Source organism: Pelecanus crispus, chromosome 9 (genome assembly GCF_030463565.1).
Source record: "Pelecanus crispus isolate bPelCri1 chromosome 9, bPelCri1.pri, whole genome shotgun sequence".
NCBI classification, from domain to species: domain Eukaryota; kingdom Metazoa; phylum Chordata; class Aves; order Pelecaniformes; family Pelecanidae; genus Pelecanus; species Pelecanus crispus.
In genome coordinates, this window is record NC_134651.1 from 23,262,194 (window position 1) to 23,285,689 (window position 23,496).

Here is a 23,496-nt window from a genome sequence, read left to right on the forward strand (position 1 = left end):
ACATGAGATAAACAAGATGAAACATGAGAAAGAGCAGAAGCAACAAGGGCCAGGTAACACAGGGATGTCAAAAACTAAAATAACAAGTATTTGCTTGTCTCGACTTAACTAAGTTGAGGCTTGCTTCAGCATCAAGTTACTTTCAGACTTGCTTTCACACAACCCAAGAGGTACATACTGTATTCCTTACCTTAGTCTTGCAAAGGGAAAGAAATTACAGCTGTGATATGTATTTCTTACTTTTCCTACTTGCTTTGTTTAATTTAAACTTTTTGTCTCAATAGGTATATAGGAAGAAGGAGATATAAAGGTGTAAAAACTTGCCCAAAAGGAGAAATATAGCAGTGTCAAGCGGTATTTCATAGGGAAGGTAAGCAGCTGTTCAGGAGTGGCATAGTAATCCTGGTGGACCTTATTTTTCCACCATGGGATTCCATTTTAGGTAAGCATTTCCTAAAATTAGTGTTTTACTGTGTGTAACTAGACTTCATGTTCCTTGTGTTCAAAAAATGTGTAGACGTGGCACTCTGGGACATGGTTTAGTAGGCATGGTGGTGTTGGGTTGATGGTTAGACTGATGATCTTAGAGGTCCTTTCCAACCTTAATGATTCCTAGTTTTACTTTCATTAAAAAAAAATCCAGCCACCAAACCAGGAAACATGAAATTAATAATTACTCTACCCATAATTGGTTTAGTGGTGGACTTGGTAGTGTTAGATTAATGGTTGGACTTGATGATCTTAAAGGTCTTTTCCAACCTAAACGATTCTATGACTCTATGATTTGAATAACTGCAGTGACATGACTGTTTAAGTGATGTCTTCTCTGTTCTTTAACTTGACACAGGCTGACAGCTTTTTGATGTGACAGTAAAGTGGGAACTGATATCATGAGGCAAATTAATGCTGCCTCTGTATGTTGATTAACATAGTTATTTTACTGTTGGATTGGAATTTCAGTTGCTGCCTCTTCTGTGATGATTACTCTAAACCAAACGTCCTTATTTTAACTTTCAAACATCTTTTTTCTAACACTTAGCTGTCTTCCAGGAGTGCTAGTTTTACAGGAATGATAGTTTTATTCTTTTACTGTTCCCTAATTGCATGTTGTGATGCTGTGGATGGTAGATATACACCTTCACTGTGGGATTAGGGCCCTGTTTTCTGGGGTCAAAGTCTTTTTGATATAGTTTTCTTGGTCCACAGAAGTCTTGTAAGGAGGACATACCATGGAAGATATTAATGATGTTAGCTTTCCTGCTAACCATCCCTTTGCAAATACATTCTCTTCTAAGAGGGCTTATAGGGAAACCATAGTGCCCATCTGTATTGCTAAGAATGGGTCAAGCATTGAGGCTAAGCAAGTAGTCAAGAGTATCTCCTCCCAAAATGTACCAAAAAAAGTCTCCTCTCTGTTACTGAACTCCAGCCTGGGTGGTATGATCCTCACATCGATTCTCAGCGCTCACTTTACCGGAACGCAAACATTGTTTACTGTCTGCTTCAGGAGTGAATTGAGCAATAATCTGTAAGTTGGCGATGCATTGGCTTTTGCCCAAAAAAGAGAAACACTGAGTTATAATCATTTTTCAACCAATGCAGTTGAAACTTCTCAGTCTGTCTATCCTAGAAGCCTAAATGCAGCAAGATACCTACCCAGAAGTTCACTCTCAGGCATATCTAACAGAAAGGATGATTGCTACTATAAAGCTGTACTACTATGAGACTTGCAGTAAGATCTCTCTTGTGTCTGTATTTTTAATTTCCAGGCACTTTTGGCTCTCATCACATGAAGAAACATAGACAATAGATGTGATGATTTGCAGCTTTTGTGTCCCGGTGTCTGAGTAAAAAGTATAGCTTTTTTAGACGTGATCTAGAAGTGTTGCCATGGCTGGTAAACTAAGGCTAGCAGAAGCTCTTCAGAGCAAAACACATGAATCTTTATTGTAGTATTTAAAGGAAAGGGGCAGATGCCTGGGAGCTGCCACCAAATTGCAACCTTTGTGATGGATGCATGCTAATTAGTGGGTTGCAATAGGAAGTATTTAACCTACTCTTTGGGATTTGGATCTCTAATATGGCCCCTTCCTAGGAACATGCAGAATCTCTTCTGTTAAAACTGTGGTTAAGACTTGAGGATACATACATCATAGCTTCTCTTCATTATTTTCTCAGTATTGCCATTCTTTATCCTTCTGCAACTCTTGTGAGGAAGGGGGCTTCATTTATGCACTTACAAGCGTTGCTTTTGTGATCACGATTCACAAGTGCTATAACCTCAGTGATGTTTTGGACCACTCTTGGCTTTTAGACTTACTAAAGCTGTAATTTTATAACACCTAAATTTGGGGTCAAATTTGAGAAGCCCTTGTCCTTCGGTATAGCAGCTGTCACACACATGTCCCTACTACTAGGCTGACAAAGTCAGTGCTATGAATGCTTTATTTCTGCTTCAGATTGGACCAAGGGAAGTGTATTGAAATGTCTGTATTCTCATCCAGAGGTAATGTAATACAATCTGTAGAGAAATTGTGAAGTCTTATTTTAGACTTTATATGTAGTCTTTCTGGCATTCAAGTTTTTATCTCAACAGATTGACTCAAACTGTTCCTATTGAGGTGGGATCTAACTTTGCAAGTTTCTCAGTGTTCACTTGAAGCTGGGAAAAACTGTTACAGAAACAGATATGTGCGAATCATTTGAGTATTTCTGATAGTTATAAAAGAGCAGCAAGCCAGAAATGCTATAAAATTTCCTTCTCATCTCCATTACAGTTGGTATTGTTAAACTATAACCACATGTTCTCATGTCAGTCAGCGGCAATCACTACGCAGCAAGCTTTGTATCAGATCCAGCAGTACTCATTCAGGTACAATTCCCACTGACATCAGCGGGAGATCTGCCTGAGTCAGCACTGCTGCTTTTGGTTCCCATGTAAAGATCTCCAAACATTTCCAATACATTGTGTTGAGCGATACTTTATTATATGTAATCAAAGTCAAGCAGATGGTTTCTGCAGCAGTTTTTCTAATTTGGCAAAACATGCTGGCAAGTGTAGTTAGGTAAATGTGAGAAAGTTGAACGAAAAAATGCGTCTAGTTGAGGCTGAGAGTGATATTCAAAGGGGAAGCTAGACTTTTTGGCTCCTTGATGATGATTTTCAAAAGCTTTTTAGTTTATAAACCTTTAAAATCTCACAGTGGTTTTTATTCTGTATACATAAAGGAATGTAGGATCTTTATTCATTCCTGTTTATCTCACAGAAGAATGTCTGATGATCATGAGTGGAAATCCTTTGTTTGCTTGATTCAAAAAGACTCCAGAAAACCTCCTTCCTCCTTGGGAAATGTTCTCTGTAGATACAGAGCCATGAGAAATACACAACGCGCATCAGCCTGAATGCCCTCCCCCCCCCTTTTTTTTCCCTTGAGATTGCAACTGTTCCTTCAGAGAAGAACTGCAGCGTGTTCTGCAGGCAGTGTCTAAAAAATGTTTTGAAGCATCTGCTACAAAGCAGAACAACCTGCTGAAGGTATTATCGAAGCAAATTTGAATGTACTATGGTGGGGGCAGAGAACAAAGGACCAGAGCACTAGAGAATAGCATTTTCTTAAGGGTTTACCTTCTTTTCTTTTTTTAGCCCCACTATAGCATACGAGTAAATTCAGGGGAGAAGAAAAAAAGTCATTCATGCTTCTACCACCACTAGGTGTTTAGTGTTGATGTTTAGGCAATAGCATCTTTTTCCCCACTAAACTCTTGTTGCACAGCCTTAACATCCCAAACCTCTACCACTGACTGCATGTGCTTCAAAAGCCTCTGAAGGACTCTGGGCTCTGCTGTCATATGAAGTAGCACGCTATTCCACATATTGTCCCGTTGGAACTTAATGAATTAACTTCTAGGCAAAGAGCACAGCTGCTCTGTCATTATTGCTATGACTGTAGTAACATATGGGGTACGCAAACTAGCTTAAACATGAGCCAAATGGAAGTCCAGTAATTGGCAGAACGGAGCTCAGTGTGGGGTAGCTCACGGTGCCAGCAGCAGTGAGACAGCAGAGTCAGCATATCTGAAGTGATTAATAAATGGCTGAGCTTTAAAGGGCCTACCTTTCAATTTGGAGGCATCTTTGCAAATCTTGTTTAAAATAGGTGTCAGGATCAGATACTTCTAGTTTCATTTGTGTAGGTGTGAAAATTTGTAAGTTGTTATATAGCCTCTAATCTTGCCAGGTGACAGTAGATGTAAAAGTAGAGCTTGTGTTTTTAATAACTTTAACATATTAGGGAGTACTTAGAGTTGGAACAGATATGTTCTTGGATTTTAATACATTGGTTTTTTGGCTTTTGAAAGCTACTGCATGGAAGGCAAGTGTCTTCAGACTTCTAAGGAAAAGCAAACAAAACACGGAAACGAGCTGATGTTTCTGACAGTCCTCACGTACAACGAATTCTACTGACAGTTTCAAACACTAGTCATACACCATCATTATAGAGGCACTTAGCTGAGGTCAGCATCTGTTCAGTGGTGCCTGGATCAGTTTCCTCCATATTTATTTATTTTTTAAAAAGAAAAAGGTATTAAATAAGGTTATTCAGATTGCAAGCTCCATTTGAAAATGCAGTCTTTTAATGAATAAAATGTTCATATTACACTTAAGACTTCATTAACAGAGACACAAGTAACTGCTGCACACATACCTGGGAAACTAGTGCATGTTTTTAATGGCAAAATGCTTCAGCCTTTTTTTCTCTTCACTAAGAAAATCAGTTTGGCAAGTGCATGGCTTCTCGTGTAGCAACATGTGAACAGCTCTAAGGCATGGGGCCAGAATTTCAGTATATGCATTTGGAAGTGACTTCTCAAGTACAGTAAAGGTGTCTGTGGCATTATTTTGGAGACTGAAGTTTTACCTTTTTATAGATAAATTTTAACTGCATCTCATTCTTGGGAATTAATAGGATATGGATCCTCCTGAGCTAAGTATTCTATGAGGGCTCATCTAGAGATGGAACAAACCAAAACCAAACTCCCCCACAAATTAAGCTACCTGGGTAAACATAGCCTGGCATCATGTGCTGCTGCTATTAAAATGTTTGAGTATTAAATTGACCTCCAGAAGATCTAAGTTGAAATCCAGGTTCTGCCAGAAATTCTGTCACCTTGATGATTTGCCTTTTTTTTTGTTTGTTTTGTTTTTTTTTATATCATTTCCTTATGTACATCCAAAACAGCAGTTATTTTTCTTCCATCTTTTATAGCTGGTGTCTGGGTAGGTTCTAATTCCTTTGTAGGACTGTTGTTTTATATCTAATGCTGTAATTACTTATGTGGTGCTGCTGTAATGCAGATATATATCAGCAATAAAAGGAGAGCCAAGGAGGATCTCCATCCTTTGCTGGATGTGGTGGGGAACGTTGTCACCGAGGACAAGGAAAAGGCTGAGGTACTTAACGCCTTCTTTGCCTCTGTGTTTAAGAGCCAGACCAGTCATCCCCAGGGTACTCAGGCCCCTGAGCTGGAAGATAGGGACGGGGACCAGAATGGAGCCCTCATAGTCCAGGAGGAAGCAGTTAATGACCTGCTATGCCACCTGGATGCTCACAAGTCTATGGGGCCAGACGGGATCCACCCGAGAGTACTGAGGGAGCTGGCAGAGGAGCTCACCAAGCCACTTTCCATCATCTATCAGCAGTCCTGGTTAACAGGGGAGGTCCCTGATGACTGGAGGCTTGCCAATGTGACGCCCATCTACAAGAAGGGCCAGAAGGAGGACCCGGGGAACTACAGGCCTGTCAGCCTGACCTCGGTGCCAGGAAAGATTATGGAGAGGTTCATATTGAGTGAGGTCAACAGGCAAGTGCAGGTCAACCAGGGGATCAGGCCCAGCCAACATGGGTTCATGAAAGGCAGGTCCTGCTTGACCAACCTGATCTCCTTTTATGACCTGATGACCCGCCTGGTAGATGATGGCAAGGCTGTGGATGTCATTTACCTGGACTTCAGCAAAGCCTTTGACACAGTCTCCCATAATATTCTCCTTGGGAAGTTGGCAGGTCATGGCTTGGATGGGCATACTCTTCACTGGGTAAAAAACTGGTTGGGTGGCAGAGCCCAAAGAGTAGTGGTAAATGGAGTTAAGTCCAGTTGGTGGCCAGTCATGATCGGTGTTCCCCAGGGCTCTGTTTTGGGGCCAGTCTTGTTTAATATGTTTATCGATGATCTGGATGAAGGGATTGAGTGCACCCTCAGTAAGTTTGCAGAGAACACCAAGTTGGGTGGGAGTGTCGATCTGCTGGAGGGTAGGATGGCCCTGCAGAGGGACCTGGACAGGCTGGACTGATGGGCCGAGGCCAACTGTATGAGGTTTAACAAAGCCAAGTGCCGGGTCCTGCACTTCGGTCACAACAACCCCATGCAACACTGCAGGCTTGAGGAAGAGTGGCTGGAAAGCTGCCTGGCCAAAAAGGACCTGGGGGTGTTGGTTGACAGCCAGCTGAACATGAGCCAGCAGTGTGCCCAGGTGGCCAAGAAGGCCAACAGCATCCTGGCTTGTGTCAGGAATAGTGTGGCCAGCAGGAGCAGAGAGGTGATTGTCCCCCTGTACTCAGTGCTGGTGAGGCCGCACCTGGAATACTGTGTCCAGTTTTGGGCCCCTCAGTACAAGAAAGACATTGAGGTGCTGGAGTGTGTTCAGAGAAGGGCAAGGAAGCTGGTGAAGGGTCTGGAGCACAGGTCTTATGAGGAGCGGCTGAGGGAACTGGGGTTGTTTAGTCTGGAGAAGAGGAGGCTGAGGGGAGACCTTATCACTCTCTACAACTACCTGAAAGGAGGCTGTAGTGAGGTGGGTGTTGGTCTCTTCTCCCAAGTAGTTAGTGATAGGATGATAGGAAATGGGCTCAAGTTGTGCCAGGGGAGGTTTAGATTGGATATTAGGAAAAATTTCTTCACGGAGAGGCTTGTCAAACATTGGAACAGGCTGCCGAGAGAGGTGGTGGAGTCACCATCTCTGGAAGCATTCAAAAAGCGGGTGGATGTGGCACTTCGGGACATGGTTTAGTCTAGTCTAGTCTATCATTAATTGGTTTAGAGTGGACTTGGTAGTGTAGGTTAATGGTTGGACTGGATGATCTTAAAGGTCTTTTCCAACCTAAACGATTCTATGATTCTATGATTCTGTATGTTGTGGACAACATCTCCAGTTGCATAGTCACTGGTACCAAATAGCTATGAACTTGTTAGTTTATTTGTGGCTGGCATAGCAGAACAAGGACTTCTCTTTCCATGACAGTTGTTACGTAGGAGCAGGCTGATTGCTAGTCTTGGCTAACTCATGGGTAACAGCACTGAACTATGGACAACATCATACTTGGCTCTTTCAGAAAACTTGCGCCATAGTGTAAGTGGCTTTGCAAGAAACAAATGTTGCCCATGACCCAGTTTAGTTTCCATGGGTCTAATGCAGGAATTCTGGTAACAGCCAGTACACTACCCTTTAGGTAGAAGAGTTGGATCTCTTTTGTAGATAGATGCAATTTAATCTACCAGGTCCCTCCTAGTCTCGAATAAAGATTGATGTAAGCCCTGAAACATGACTTTGTAATTTTTGCAGTTTTTCTTTGTCCCTAAGTTTTCATGATACTAATAAAAACATCCAATTAATTTATTCATTGTTTTTAATCTTACTGCATTGTTTCCCAAGCTAAGCTTCATGAAAATACAGTTTCTTGTAAAATGTTTGATATTTTTCAGTGGCAGTGTGTACTGTGCCGTGTCTGAAGGAAAGTGTTTCTTTTTGTTTATTTTGATTTTTCTACTTTGTAATTTCATTTCTTTCCTCACCATCCACACTGGGGAGAGCATCTTTACCGTTGAACTTAACTGTTCGTGACCCCAAGAGCCTACTCAAAAGCATGTTGAGACATGTCACATTAGTGGTTTTCTGTTAACTGACCTAATTTGTTTTTAATAACTGTCCAGTTATTAAGTCCCGTGCCCCCAAATGGCCTCAGTCTGCACATAAACACAAGTACACAAGAGACCACTGCTAGTTTACAGTTTGCAACTAACATGCCTTTTGTCTTGTGCATCTTGTTTGCCTGTTATATACAAGTTCTCTTAGCACTTCCGCTGGGACCTCACTCTGTGAAAACCTCTATGGGTGCTTTAACTTTCAGTGAGCTTAGTTTAATTTGTCTTCTCAGAAGGATCAGCAGTATTTCAAGTACGAATTTGTTTTAGATCAAAGTTCTTTGAGCTGTCACAAGTGTTGCAGAAGATTGGAATAAATATGAACTTCAGTAATAGAGCTGCTTATTGTGGAAGTTTAAAACGTCACACTTTTCTCTCAGATCTTTAACTCACCCCCACTAAGGAATGTTATACAGAACTTTGCTATCAATGATCACTCTGACAGAAAAATAAAATAGTAAATCTGTAGTTGTAATTTGGAAACTTCCTCCTCTCTGAGATCCATGACCTCCAGCTTCCTGCTGAATCTGAGCTGAAAAACAGAGATCTGGAGAGCCTGTTTTCTTGCATTACTTGGTATTCCAATCCCACACAGAAGTGGGAGGAAATTTTTTTGGTTGTCAAGTAACGGGTGATAAATGGACAGCAGTGACAGAAAGCTCTCCTAGGATGTTGTGTCTTCTGCATTGAAAGCTGAAATGAGTGATTTTTTTTTTTTTTCCCCAAAAACTCTCTCTCCCCAGAAAGATCTCCTAAATATTTATGTTGTAAACATGTGCATCCCATTGAGCATAAGGAGATGCTCCTAATCATTTTGAAATCCTAGCCTTTTGGATCAGGGAACTTTTTGACTTGGAAAAAGGGAAGACACATTAGATCATGCCTTCTTTTTATTTCTTTGATTTTTAATTAAGGCTTTAAAGTTTTGTTTGCTTTCTGGTCTTGGAATTTACTTGCAGAAATAAAAAAATGCTCTTCTTTCTTTTGTGAGTTTCCTTACTGAACCTATGTATTTTTTGTTCTTGCTATAATTAAGGAATCCAGAGGGAGAAATAAAGTCTTTTATGAGACCAACTGATTGAAATGCAAAAGAAGAGACACTTTCAGGCACAGAAATACTTCTTCTCCACTGAAAAACAAATGCTAATTTTCAAAGTTAAATTCAGATTAAGAACTGTTTAAACTTGATTCTGCTACACAGAAGTTTTAGAGTCAATGAATATAGTGGTTCTGCACCCTATTATAATTTTTCACATTCCTGAACCACTAGCAATTCTTCTGCTTTCTGACAAACCCACCTCTCCTGTCTCTAAGAGGAACTAATGACTTACTGAGTTTCTTCTTTTTAATATTCTTCCCCCTCCATAGTCACAGGTACAAACTTCTTTGATGATGTAATTGATTAACTTGCGTAAGTTAAACTTGTATCACTAGTTTAAAGTTGTATTTTGCTTTGAGGATCAAAGCTTCAGCCTGCATATCCTGAAAGCTGGTCTGGTTTTTAGAGTATATAGCATTAGTCTCATTAAAGATGTTATCTTTGTCTGTAAATTCAGTCCTGTTTATATCCTGCAGTAGTCATGCCTACGTTCACACCATCGCTTCTACATAGAAGATAACTAAAAAGAGCAGATGTCATATATTTAATCAAGATCTTTCCCTTTCATGATTGTGCTGTTTAAAGAAAACAAAGATAAATGAGTTCTGAGAATTTAAATTCTCTGCTGTTTGCACAGGGCTCCCTTTTGAATGTTTTCCTAGGCCTACACATACTCTGCTCTCATGGAAAAACATGGTAGGAGCTTGCTATGAATTTCTGTAATGCAGTAAAAAGAAGAAAAAAGACTTTCAAAGCTCTCTTTTAAATACAGTAGAGAGGAGGAAAAAGCAGACAAAGTAAAATTGCTTCTCTTCTGTTTTTACCAGTTAGAAGGCTAATAGTGAACTTAAAATTTGAGTGCAGTAGTTTTATTTTCTGTTCTGTCAGCCATCCCATCCCAACACTTCCAGTTTGCTGGTCACATGGCTCCTGGTTTGCCCACAGATTTAAAAACAGTCAGTTAAAGGCACTTTTGTACATAGCAGTCAGTCTTGTATGAAGTACAGTATGAAGTCTTGGCTTCCCTTGGCCTGCGTAGGCCAACACCATCAACTTGTGACTATGTTTCTTGGCTGAAAGCTCTCTCTCTTGGTCTGTAATGGAAACGGGAGCCCTCTGCCTACAGGTCTTTGTGACTAGAGGCAATTTCTAACACCACAAAGTCTCCAGAACCTGTTCCAGAAGTTCATCTGTGAGGTCCTTCTAGATTTATGGTTGTTCATTAGATCATGCAATACTAAAAGCAGCCTTTTCATGAGTTTAGTAAGGGTTTCTAAAAAGTTACTCCTCACTTTGGGTAGCACAGAAGTAGAATAGAGACAGACAGAGCAAATGAAAACTTAGGTGTCTTTCCAGGCCTTACTTTACTTCCCATCATCAGCTATGAATAGGGTTTTTTTTTTATTATTTTAGGCTGGAGTGATTAGGATGCCCTGACACTTCCATGTCAAAGCTTTTATTTCAAATTGCAGAATTTTTTTCACTTTATCCAACATCTTAGCTTTTAGTCAGAAACTGTGTCTCCTGGCACAGACTTATGCCCTCTGTGTTCCTCTCTTATGCTGTCAGTTCCTGGAATTTATAAGTTAATTCACAATGATTTGTTTTCTTTTGTTCTGGAGAAACTCCTTTGCTCTAATCCTCTGCTGCAAGGAAGCAGTACAAAACTGTTGCCTCCAGGCTTATCTGGAAGTTCTACTCCCTTTATTAGCAGAAGAGGTGTGGAATGGTAAGGAGAATGCAGATAAACCAGAATTTATAAATTATAGAGATGGGTTCTTCAAATCATAAAACCTACATGTCTTGGCAAGCTAAGCTGGATCAAAAGTTCAGTTTCACTCTTAATAGGAATTGCTAAGCAATGCATGGGAAACGCAGCTCCAGCACACGTCTCAGTTCTTCTGTCAAACTCAAAGCAGATTTTCAGCCATCAGTGGTTCCTAACTCAAGAAATTCTAGGCAAGCAAAGCTGCTCTTGGCCACCTGTAGCTCTCCCAAGGTCCCTATGCCAGATGTTTGCTCTGTCTCTGCAGCACAAGCAGAGCAAGGAGGTCCCAGAACGTTGTTATCTGCAATACACATTAAGCAATGCAAAGCAAATTTGTGTTTCTTTGGCAAGCTGTGCTACTTGCCCTTGCTGGTGAAGGGAGGGAAAATGATGAAGGTGTTCTCGAGAACAGTTTTTTTTCCATAGCACCCACATAGGAATAGAAGGGGGAAAGAAATCTGATGTTTTCACAGATTTTTAAGTCTAGAAGAAACTGTTAGTTCATTTAATCTAATAGTTTTATAAAGAAGGTCATAACATCTCACTGTAGCAAGTGAAAACCCTTCTGTTGGACTATGATGCTTAGCTAGAAGACAATAAGTGTGTTTCTAATTCATGATTTCTTATTATAGCTTGTTCCAGTTGTGCATAACAACAATTAATGCTGAGAATTAAGGGTTTTTTTCCCCCACCTAAAATTCTCTACCTTGAGCTGCTAGCCACTGGTGGTTCTTTTTGTATGAAATTAAAGAGTGATGTAGCACTCAGTATTATCTTACCAGGCTATGTATTGTAAATGAGCCACAACTTGATCATCTTTTGATGATCTAACCATACAGTTAAATTGTAAGGAAACATCTCTAACTTTTGATAAAGGATGCAACTCTTTCTATGTGCCAGATTCTACCTTCTCTTAAAACTGGTTTTGTCAGTCAATGGTTGACAGCCAGGTGAAAAAAATTCTGTCTTTGTCTCTGTCCCCCACTTCATTATTGATGTGAGGAACAGATTATCCTTTCTTTCCTTCTTTGTTTCATTCACCACGGCATCGCTTTGAAAACTCATATTTTAGCTGCATGTCTATTGTGACCCTAATGTTTTTTAGCTGCTACTTCCTGAAATAGTCTTTTCTCTGATAATTAAAACCTGATGTCTTGTTCTTTGATACCTAACTTTGTTTGGCTTTTTCATCAGTATTGTGTTTGAATGGGTCTAATTCTTCAAGTGATCCAAATTTTTCTGTACAACTGCCCTGTTCTCCCTCATTATCTATCACCCCATCAGTCCTTTTGTAGTCTGTAAATCTGATAAACCATGATTTGATAGTCACAACCAAATCACCAAGGAAACTTCAAACAGCACTGAACTCAACTGGAAACACTTCAGGAATGATCGCCTGTGGATAACCTCTTCAGGAGTTGTCAGCAGCCAGTGCTTATCTACTCAATAGGCACGTTGCTGAGGGTGCCATCATTTTCTAAAATAAGGCATCAGGTACTAGGTCGAATTATTCACCAAAGTAAAAACAGCGCTTTCTCTTTTGCAGCTTAATACAAAGTTCAAAAGAGATATGTGAGGGAGAGGTGGAGAACACTGGCAAACAAAAGTGCATAGTTGAGGAAGGGAACCAAAAGAGAAGGTAATGGGGGGCGGGGAAGAGAAGAAGAGCTTTGTTACCAATTATAGTAGAGTCTCCTGCTGACCCAATGACTTAATGCAGTCATTACAACAATCTCTGAAAAATGTTGAGCAGGTTCTTCAAGGCTAAATGGCAAATTTAAAATTTTGGTTTCCTAGCAGTTTGGTTTTTACAAATTTTCTTTTATTTCAGTCATGATCTTGCTGTTACCGCGCACTCTCCAGTTGTTGAGTGCATTGATTTCTATTATAATATTATTTCTATTTGTGTGCGTGTTTTCTGACTAAAACATTGAGGCATTGTCGGTTCACTTCCATTTGAATATATTTCATTAATATATTTACAAGCACTACACCAGAAAGCTAATATTAGTACTCTAATTTTGTCCCATCTTTCTCATGCCTTATATTATCAAATCTGCAGAGGGTGTTGCAGGTTGGCAGGATGATTGTAAAGTTGCTTTACAAGTGGTTGCCTCAAAAGACAGAGTGCTGAACAGAAATGCACTTCATGCAATGCATGTCATATAGAGAACATAATTGCTTTCTAAAAACACAATGAGGCAAGTTGTCTTTCTAGTTTTGCTAGACTTTTTGTACCTGACTCAAGCCTGTACCTTGGTCACTCCTGCATTTAGGGGTGTTTATATGCAGGCACTATTTCCAAGGAATTAATAGGTGAAAATAGTTTTTTCTAAAGGTGTGCAAACCTTTGATGCCCCAAAAGTACTTTGAAAGATAAAAGGATGCCTGCTGAACATGATACTGAGGTACGTGAGGTTACAAAGCACTGCTGGGGTAGCTTCCATTAAGCATCAGTTTCTTGTTCCTACAGAGGGTGATCCTACCATGCTAATGGATTTATAGTAATGACACTGCATCAAGATACTATATGAGTTTACTGCTAGGGTGGTATGACTGACTTCTGTGCACAAAGGTTTTCTGGGGATGCCTAGATCTTACAGCTTGACAGTCTCACACGTTATCAGTTCAGGAAGGAAGGTTATAAGTTTTAGCACCTTGGCAGGGTTACCCGATGCTCTGTTAGCAGCACAAATTGAAAATATGCTTGGCCAGATGAAATTTGGCTCAGCACAGGCGGTGAGGGAGGGCTGGGGGAGCAATGCTCTGTGAATCACTGCATACCAGCTGGCCGCAAGCTCGCTGGTGAGCACTCATTCCTGCCTGCCACAGCGGGAGGCAGGAGGAGACCGAGGTGGGCTTGTGATCATACACCTCTCCACAGCAGCTACAAGCGAAGCTTGCCTCTGAAAGATCCTGCTTGCTCCCTGCCCTTCTGTATTAGCACTCTCATGTTATGATTTCATTTATTTCCAGTCAGATATAATCGCTGTCTAAAACAGACCAGGAAGTGTAAAACCAAACAAAAGCTGTCATTATCCTTAATTCCTCTTAAAGAGACCATTCTTCAAGTCTTTGGGGATAAGCTTAACAAGTATGGCTGTCTTTTCTATCTTAAAGTTTCTGCTTAGTTCTGCATTTTATATTCATTTTCTTTCACTAGATGATAGCAAAAAATCATTGAAGTGTGGCAGGTCGCTAGGTAAAGCCTTCAGTTATCTTGGCACCACCCCATAAATTTACAGAGCTCCATCTCTGATGCATTGTTGGTTTCTGCCTGCATGTCATATAGCAAAATGCTGTTCCATTAAAAACTGAAAACTGTGCTTGTTTTAAAGCTTACAAAATGCATTCATGTTCAGTCTACGCTCCCTTTGTTTCTAGGCCAAAGAGCGACTGTTCCTCTGTGTCATTTTCCCATGGTGTGGTTACAGATAACAACAGCAACCTCTCGCCTGTCCACTGGTTTGCTCACGGGCGATGTTGTTCAGGCGTCCTCCCTGAGCGAGGGAGCCTGTTCCCCTCACAGCCCTTTACCGGGCACGGACAACCACAGCTGTTGGTAGGGCTCTGGGTGAAGTCCCATGAGGGCTCGATACAACTCGCATTCCTAGGTCTCTTTTTAGATGGTACTTGCCTTATTCACAGGTCTGTCATATTGGCAACTCACCATCACAAACGTGAGCTGTTCCTCACACCCTCTTCCCCTCGGGTATATTTCTAGACTATAAAATACAGAGTCAAGGACTATTCTCTAGCCGTAAGGCAGAGCGACACAGACTAGCCAAGGTCGAACTGTACGGTAAGCATGTGTTTATGGGTCTTTCAGTTGAAAATGTCTGAAATGGATGAGGAGAAGTCATAGCTTGGAATTGGAGCCTGTAAGGCACCAGAGGCACCAAGCCACCGGGGCGGTGTGGTGGTACATCTCCCCCTGCCCCTCTTCTTCTGTTCTGTTTTTCCCCTTCACTTCGGCCACTTTACAATCTCAGGAATTCCAGGCTGCAGCTTTTGTGTGGCGAGTTGGTCAGTTAAGCGCCCCTTAATTGTACCAGAAACTCCTACATGGCTGGAGCAGAGAGCAGCTCTGGTCTTATCAAGATTCATATTATGGCTAACGAGGGGAACGAGAACAAACAGCTACCCCAGACAGCCTTGAAACAGGGTGGTATCATCGCTGCTGGAATTCCAGCAACAAGCTGACCCAAATTGTGGCTCAGATGGAAATTTACTGGTGATTAAAGTCAATCATCTCACAATCCTATAAACGGCAGTCCTAAGTGATGCCCTTTGAGCTCTCCTGGATCGCTGCGGGCCGCACCAGCATCTCCCTCTGATCAAAATGTCTCTCAGAGTCAGCAAAAACTAGCAGCCTCCGAAAGTCTGCTGCTACCAGAACTCCATTGCCGGAGATCGACAACGGAGCCTGGGCTGCTGATATTCTTCACTCCTCGAGACTCTACTCTCGCCCATTGAGAAATGCCAAGGCATTAGACGTGAGTATTTCACTAAACTCGAGGGGAATTTTTAACAGGTATACTATTTTCATATATGCATTTATAGTTGTAAGTGTGCATGCATGAATCAATTTAAGTAGTTTGTAGATGTATGATTTAATTTTAAAAGGAGTTTTATATTGCTGTATTATTCTTATAGCATTACTCTCCTAAACCGTTGACCAAGTCTGAGACTAAGACTAGACCCAGCTGCACCTCGGCTCCTCTCTGAGAAGGAGTTTAGAAAGCAAGGGGGTCCATTCTGAACCTCGTGACTCAACGGGAGGGTTTCCGTATCCCCTACATACAATTTCTCTCTCTCTCTCATATAATCCAATTTCCTTTATATATTTTTCCTATGTACTAGATATACATATATGCATATATATACATTATACTTATCCTTATGAACCGTTGACCAAGTCTGAGACTAAGACTAGACCTAGCCGCACCTCGGCTCCTCTCTGAGAAGGAGTTTAGAAAGCGAGGGGGTCTAGTCTAAACCTCGTGACTCAACGGGAGGGCCCCCCCCACCTTGCCTTTATTCCATATATACGCAATCCTTTTATGAATCATTTTAACTCACTGTGATTTAATTCTCTTTTATGTGCTTCTATGTAGTGAGAGTGAACCTTGCCATCTTCGAACCTTTAACTAAGTCACTGTTGTGATCAATTTTGTCGAATCACTTTATTAATCATTGATGATTGAGTGCTATTGAAAATATTATAATCAAATTCTGCAATTCGCTAGAAGTAAATTCTAACTTTTACTAAATCAAACTGTGTAAAGTCACTCATTCATAGTGAATTGACATGATCAGCAGGATTCACAGACCTGCATTCATGACAGGCGGTGGTGCGGGGTGATGCGGCCTGGAGGAGCCAAACCCGCAGCAGTGTTGTCCCCGTCTCTGGTGTGGCTGCCTCCTGAACACTGCCCAGGCCCTGCCTGAGGAAAGCCGTGCCTGGAAACTTCTGACAAATAACTCCTCATCTTCAGCGGTGTCAGTGGGAGGGAGGCTCTGTGGTAGTGACCAAATCACAACGAAGTTTAGCGCTGCAGCAAGGGGAAAGTAGGCCGTATAGATTCAGTATGTGGATATCAAATTTAGGAAAGAGAGTTAAATGGATTCCCCCCGCCCCCCCATCAGCTCCCTGCCTGCCGACACAGCCCGCCTGGCTCTGTGCCGAGGGGCACTCGGCGCTTCCCCACACGGCCTGCTGGGTCAGTAATGGCGGGGGGCCGTCATCCCCAGCCCCACCAGTGCCCAGAGGGTAAATGTGTTTGTGGGCCGCTGACCTGAGGGGGTGACGGGCTGCAGGGCTGCAGGCCAGCGCTCAAATGTCTGTTGTCCTTGCTTGAGGGGCAGGTGCTTTTTCCCCAGAGGAGGAAAAGCTGGTGGAGGTGAAAGGCAGGGTGGAAGGAAGGGCGGGATTTGATTCAGTTGTGTCTGTGTATGGGCATGGTGGTGGAAAAGAAGTTGGGCCCAGAGGGGCAGCGCGAGTATAATGCACATGCCAGGGAGGGAAACGCAGCTTTTAAGGTGAAGAAGAAATATGTGTTTTCCCAGGGAAGAGTACCACAGCAGATACTCCTGAGGTGGGAGTGGGCTGGCCATCTCCTCCGGGGCAATGGTGGTCGTGCCAGTGAGGTGAGCGGCTGCCCCTCAAACCCAAAAGGCCGAGTTGGGGGGATGCAGATGCCCCTGTAATGTGCTTGGTGATGTTTGGTCTCCTCAGGTAACTGCATGGTGGGTTTGGTGGTCTGTCCTGAACCACAGGAAGGATTTGGCTGAGCAACGGCTCAAGCAGCATAAACCGCTTTTAAGTTTCGGGTATAATTTGTCCCTTCAGCCTGGTCACCCTTGTCAGATGTAAGTCAAAATCGAAGGGGGAGTTCAAAAGTAATTCTCTACCCCTCAGCTCAGGCCAGGCACAGTTTTCATCTGTCCTTTTCCACAGCTGTGTTTAACTTCTCTGCTCAGCTTCTGGCCTTAACTGCATTGTCGGGGAGTGGGAAATGGGGCAATTGTTTTGGTATACTTCATGTTATTGCTGTCTTTTTCTGGCATGTCTGTAGGTACATATAGAAAGTCAGGAATCCAACTTGGATTGTGGCCGGTAGTGCCGTCTTCAGACTTTTTTTCCTGAATGAAATCACGAGTTGCTGTTAAATAATTCAAACCTTACTCAAATTGATCCATTTTAGTGTATAAGACCTGAAGAGATGGTACGATACAGCAAGAGGCCACGACCTCATTGGTTACTACAGAGGGGAGGTACCCAGTGCTGGCACACAGCATCAGCTGTCAGCGGGTCTAATAACCCAGCACAGCCCACTCAGGCAGACTGACAAATATTTGGGGTTTTCTTCTTTCTTTTCTTTTTTTTTTTTTTTTAATGGTGTCCTTTTCCAATTTTACTTAAGAGGCTATGATATGATAATTGGGTGTTATTAACTTTTGCCTAATTGCATCAATATTCTGTATTTGGCTTCATGTTTTGCAACACCCTATTCATAAGTTACTACATCATGATTCATGTCCTGTTATGTCTGTTGCTTAATTTACTCCAAAGAGTGAAATACAGCATATATTCAGCACTTTTTGCACAGAAAGTTTGTGAATGCTCTGAGCTGCCTGTCTTGGAAGACTGCCTTGTGATGCTAGGTGGCTTGTGGTGTACTTCGTTGTAGCTCTTCTAGCTGGGCGTTTCAGGTTTCTCATAAGTTGGAGTAATAGGAAAGATTAGAAAAATGTGGCTATTGTATGATCTTACTTTCCCAGGTTTACTGTCATAAATCACTGTCATAAGATCCTGTAGCTGCTGCTGAAAAAGGCCAATCTTTTCCTCTCATCCACAGAAATGATTGTGCACTGCCTTCCCTGTGTTGGTGCTAGCAGTTGTGTGGCCATGCAGGCAGCAGAAGAGGAAGAAAACAAATTAGCTTTCAGCTGTATCAGCAAGCTGGTCTGACTTGCCACATACCAGTGATTGCTGGTGGTGACACAAAAAAGGGCAGAAGGATACAGAGATGAGTGTGGGTTCACATGGGTTTAAGTTGAAGATGAAACCACATCTTAAGCAGCAGCATAAAGAAAGGCGAAAGCATTCATCTTTTGTGCAGATAGACTGTATCTTGAAAGAGACTTCTGTGTTGCTTTCATCTTTCCAGCCTATGGACTATTGCACCCAGCCATCTGTTATCACCTTTCTGCATGCAGCGCAATGCAGTGCAAGATCTCATCTTCACTTTTTCATTTTACTTTTTTTTCTGAATTAGCTGTTTGCAAATAAGAAACATCTTCCCAGTTTTCATGTGCAATTTTTAAAGCTTCCTCTTGTGCTGCTTATCCCATATTCCTCAAGACAGTGGAGTATTTACTGAGCAGAGGGAAGTGCACTAGCTGAGGAATCATGAGATTGTGTGTGAAATCATTTTGGTAACAGTAATATTTCATCCCAGCATGTTTTTGTTTTCTTTCTGACTTCTGTTAATCTTAAAAGGTAGGCAGACCGCTGTTACTAGATTATGAATGGTAGCCCATTGTCTTTTTTGGGCTCTCATAAATCAATCTTAGTGCAAGTACTTTTTTTTTTTTTTTTAACTTGAAGTTTGCTCTGTATTTCAGGTATTCACAGAGTTCCTTGTTTCAGAAAGCTTGTTTGTTTCCTGTCCATCATGTGTCCCCCCCGTCCCTGTCCCCCCATCGTGTCGTGTCCTGTTCCCCCCCCCCCCCCCCCCCCCCGTTTTATTGGAAAATAGCTCAAGGTTACTGTTTTAGGCACTTACTCTTATTAGAGCTGTGTAGGTCACAATACGTTTTGTAGGTTTTCCTCAATTCCAGACTCTTCCTCAGGAAGATTTTATTTTCATTATTTTCTGAATATTCACTTGATATTGAATGCACTGGGGTGGGTTTTTTTGTTTGTTTTAACAATATCCATCTTATTGAGAAATTGATTTATAGTCCTTCTGCTTTTAGGGCAAAGTCTTATATAATCTAACAGAAAACCACAGTCTTTCTCTGAATTTTCTTAAAGAAGCCTAAGGATTTTCTAATCATCTCTAAAAACACAGTACGTATTTGCGATACAGATGTAGAATCCTTACTAAATGTTCCATATATGAAATACTGTAAACACCTAACATGGCCAGGATGAAGTATGGTACATCAGCGAGTATTCTCTGGTAAAATGCCTCTCGCTGAATGGGGATATTTTGTTTGAATGTTCAGGTAGTTTCTGTGATGGTAACAGATTCAGTGAAAGACCACATAGATTTTCACTAATTTTGGGTTTGTTTTCCACTCAGCAGTCAGTAATGTTGTATAATCAGGAGATTCTAGCTTCTGATAGCTAAAAAATTGCTATCCCAAATCTTCAGCTCTTTGTTTTGGGAGTTCTTATTTCACGGTGGGATCACGCTAGAACTAAGCCTCAGTGTTCAGAGTAAGCCTTGCTACATCGCCAGATGAAATCTTGTTTAACCACAAAGTTTTCAAGCAATGCGATTGAATCCCATGCCAAGAACTTGCTGTTCTGCCGTAGAGAAACAAGATTGCACTTCCATTTAGAGAAATGAGAATCATGTAAGAGAAAAAAGTTTTGCTTCCTTTTTTTTAATTTTCTTCCTATTGATGTTGTATATGCATCTTGAGGTCTTGTCTAACTTAGATGATTCATCTCTCCAAAGGACAGTAAAGAAATGGGAACATCTAGAGGGCAACTCATGCTAGCCTGAAGTCATTCCAGTGAAATGAAAAATAAAGGTTTTTGGGAGGGGAAATGAAACATTTTTCATGTCCAAAAATATCGTCATGTAATTTAGAATTGTGATATTTTAAAATTTAAAAGTATTCTAATTACATTTAGAGAATTGAATATATTTAAATGAAAAGTATTGTTTTACAGCTAATCTAATTATTTCAATTATAATGCTTTCGTAATTGTTTTAATTTTTTGATTAAACGCATTGCAAAATGGTGAATGGTTTTGATCAAGTAACCATCTGGAAGCTTTTGCTCCTCTTTGTTTTCCAGAACCATTTCATCTTCCATGTGCATTTGGTCTGTAGTGGACTCTTTCACAGGATACTGCAAAACAGACATAGCAAATAGGTTTTAAGGGAAAAATCACATAAGAGGCACTGTTCATCCTTTTCTGGAAATGTGTGAAGAGATTAGTGGGACCTATCTGTGATCAATTTTTCAGCTGAACATACCTGTGTGTTCTCTAGTACTTTTCTATGATGATTTTTCAAGCTCTAAGCTTATTGAGACAGCTGCATTTTGTCATTTGAATTCCTGTTCTTTGGTTATCTCATCTCATTTTCCAGTCTCTGATTGCATAATTGCAGCTTGGGGAAGAGTGGCTGGAAAGCTGCCTGGCCAAAAAGGACCTGGGGGTGTTGGTTGACAGCCGGCTGAACATAGGCCAGCAGTGTGCCCAGGTGGCCAAGAAGGCCAACAGCATCCTGGCTTGTATCAGGAATAGTGTGGCCAGCAGGAGCAGGGAGGTGATTGTGCCCCTGTACTCAGTGCTGGTGAGGCCATGCCTCACATACTGTGTCCAGTTTTGGGCCCCTCAATACAAGAAAGACATTGAGGTGCTGGAGCATGTTCAGAGAAGGGCAATGAAGCTGGTGAAGGGTCTGGAGCACAGGCCTTATGAGGAGCGGCTGAGGGAACTGGGGTTGTTTAGTCTGGAGAAGAGGAGGCTGAAGGGAGACCTTATCGCTCTCTGCAGCTACCTGAAAGGAGATTGTAGTGAGGTGGGTGTTGGTCTCTCCTCCCATGTAGTTAGCGATAGGATGATAGGAAATGGGCTCAAGTTGCTCCAGGGGAGGTTTAGATTGGATATTGGGAAAAATCTCTTCACCAAAGGTGTGGTCAAGCATTGGAAGAGGCTGCCGAGAGAGGTGGTGGAGTCACCATCCCTGGAAGTGTTCAAAAACCAGGTAGATGTGGCACTTTGGGACATGGTTTAGTGGGCATGGTGGTGTTGGGTTGACAGTTGGACTGATGATCTTAGAGATCCTTTCCAACCTTAATGATTTCTAGTGTTACTTTCATTAAAAAATAATCCAGCCACTAGGCCAGGAAACATGACATTAATTATTATTCTACCCGTAATTGGTTTAGTGGTGGACTTGGTAGTGTTAGGTTAATGGTTGGACTGGATGATCTGAAAGGTCTTTTCCAACCTAAATGATTCTATGATTCTGTGATAGTGGCATCTTCTAGCATATACATTATTAGGTAAATAACTTGGATATCAAACATACGTTGTTATAAAATGTTCCTGCAATTAAGGATGCTTGTGAAAATAAGCACTTGTAAGTGCAGGGGACTCATCAGGCTGGCAGAAGAGTAGGGCATACAGCATGCAGAGTCACCAGTGAATTGTGCCAAGACCTGAATTTTGCTTGTATTTTCCAATTAGGAAAGTTTATAGATCCTTGGAGATGAGAAAGTTTAATTTCTTTATGATAAAAGGTGGAAGGAATGTTAAAACTGTTCTCTCCAGAGCTAAAGGGGCAATTTGAATGCTTCTTTCTCACTGTATGTCCTTTACTGGTGTCCTGTCCACGACAACTGGCTGCATTTTGCTGATGGGAGTTTGCAGGGTAGGGATGTGACAGGCTCAGTCAACTAATATTTGGGGTGAAATCACAAGGTAACTTTCTTCCTGTGTCCTGACAGCTAGAAGTATCTGAGGCAAGGAAAGCAGTACGAAACTAAGGTAAATTTCTCTCCCTTCTAAAAGGAGAGAAATGTTTGGGAAAGCACAGTAAAAGTGCTGGACATGAAGAACAATGACGATGACTGTCTCTGACCTGGAAGAGAATACAGTTTCTTATAGAAAAATTTGATGTTATTAGCCTTATTTTGCAGGGTCATCAGTAGAAAGGGGGACAAAAGGAAGAAGAAAGGATGGTACATTGAATTATATTGGCAGAGGTGCAGAGTACAGAACATAGGAGGCAGCATTTCACAGTGGTGTGTGCTAGTTAGAACGGCTTTGGGCTGCTGCCATGCAGTGCTGGCTGTTTCACAACAGTGAGAGGCTGTGATATTCAGCAGTTAGGCTGAAACCCAGCCCCAAGACATCAAGTTAAAGGAATGTTTGAAAGAAATGTTTCTTTTTTTATCCCCCACTAGACAATATTCTTCAGGGATAAACTGAAGCTTTATATTTTGGAAGGAGGGGACAAAGCAGGTGGAAGCAGATGGCTTATAGTGGTTACCAATAGAAATGTGAGAGCCGGAATTAAATAAAAAGCTTGGACTACATATTTCTATGCTGAAATAAATAAACTGAATAAGGCTGCAATTCAGCAAAAGCTTTTCAAAACCATCTCCAAATCCAGCCTTATTCAGCAACAGCATAATTTTTCAAAAATGCCAACCTGCAAGTGAACAACATTTAGTCTGCTAAATTACTTGAGTGCTCTTGAAAATGTCACACCATAACAAGTCACAACATAACACTGATTCAGGAAGAATGTGGGGAAAGAGTGGGGAAAGAGTTTAAACAAGGGTTTATGTCCATTTCTGAATTAGGACTGTTAATGTTGCTTTGATGACAAATTGATTTTCACATAGCTTAAGAATGTGTTTAAAGATAGTTAAATGGTCTCTTGAATTAGGGCCTAGCTTAGCAGAAGGAAACAGCTGAAGCCAAGTATGATAAATTAATTGAAAACATCTAGAAATTATTTTGGGGGAACGTGACTGAAAATCAGGAAGATGGGTTTAAACTAAGCTGAAAAGTGGCATCAAGAAAATGTGTTAATTCAACCTTTTTTCTTTACTTTCTTTCATGTGTCATGAACAGCTGTAAAAAAGACCAATTTTGCACCTATGAGACAGGAAATGCATAAGTTCTGAGGACAATGAGCAGCATGCAGCAGTCCTTTGAAAATAAGCTTCCTGAGGCAGGAATAACTAACGGAGATGAGTGAGTAACAGTGGTGGTTAGTGTCTCGTAATGCTGGTGGTGCTCTCCATTTAAAACTTCCTTGCCTATCAATCATCCAAATCAGTACAAGCTATCTCCTCTCAAATTTTAGGCTTTCACAGTTCATGAAAATGTGAAGTTAGTCAAGCAAAATAATTCTGTCACCACTGTGTAACAAATCTTTAAGGTTTA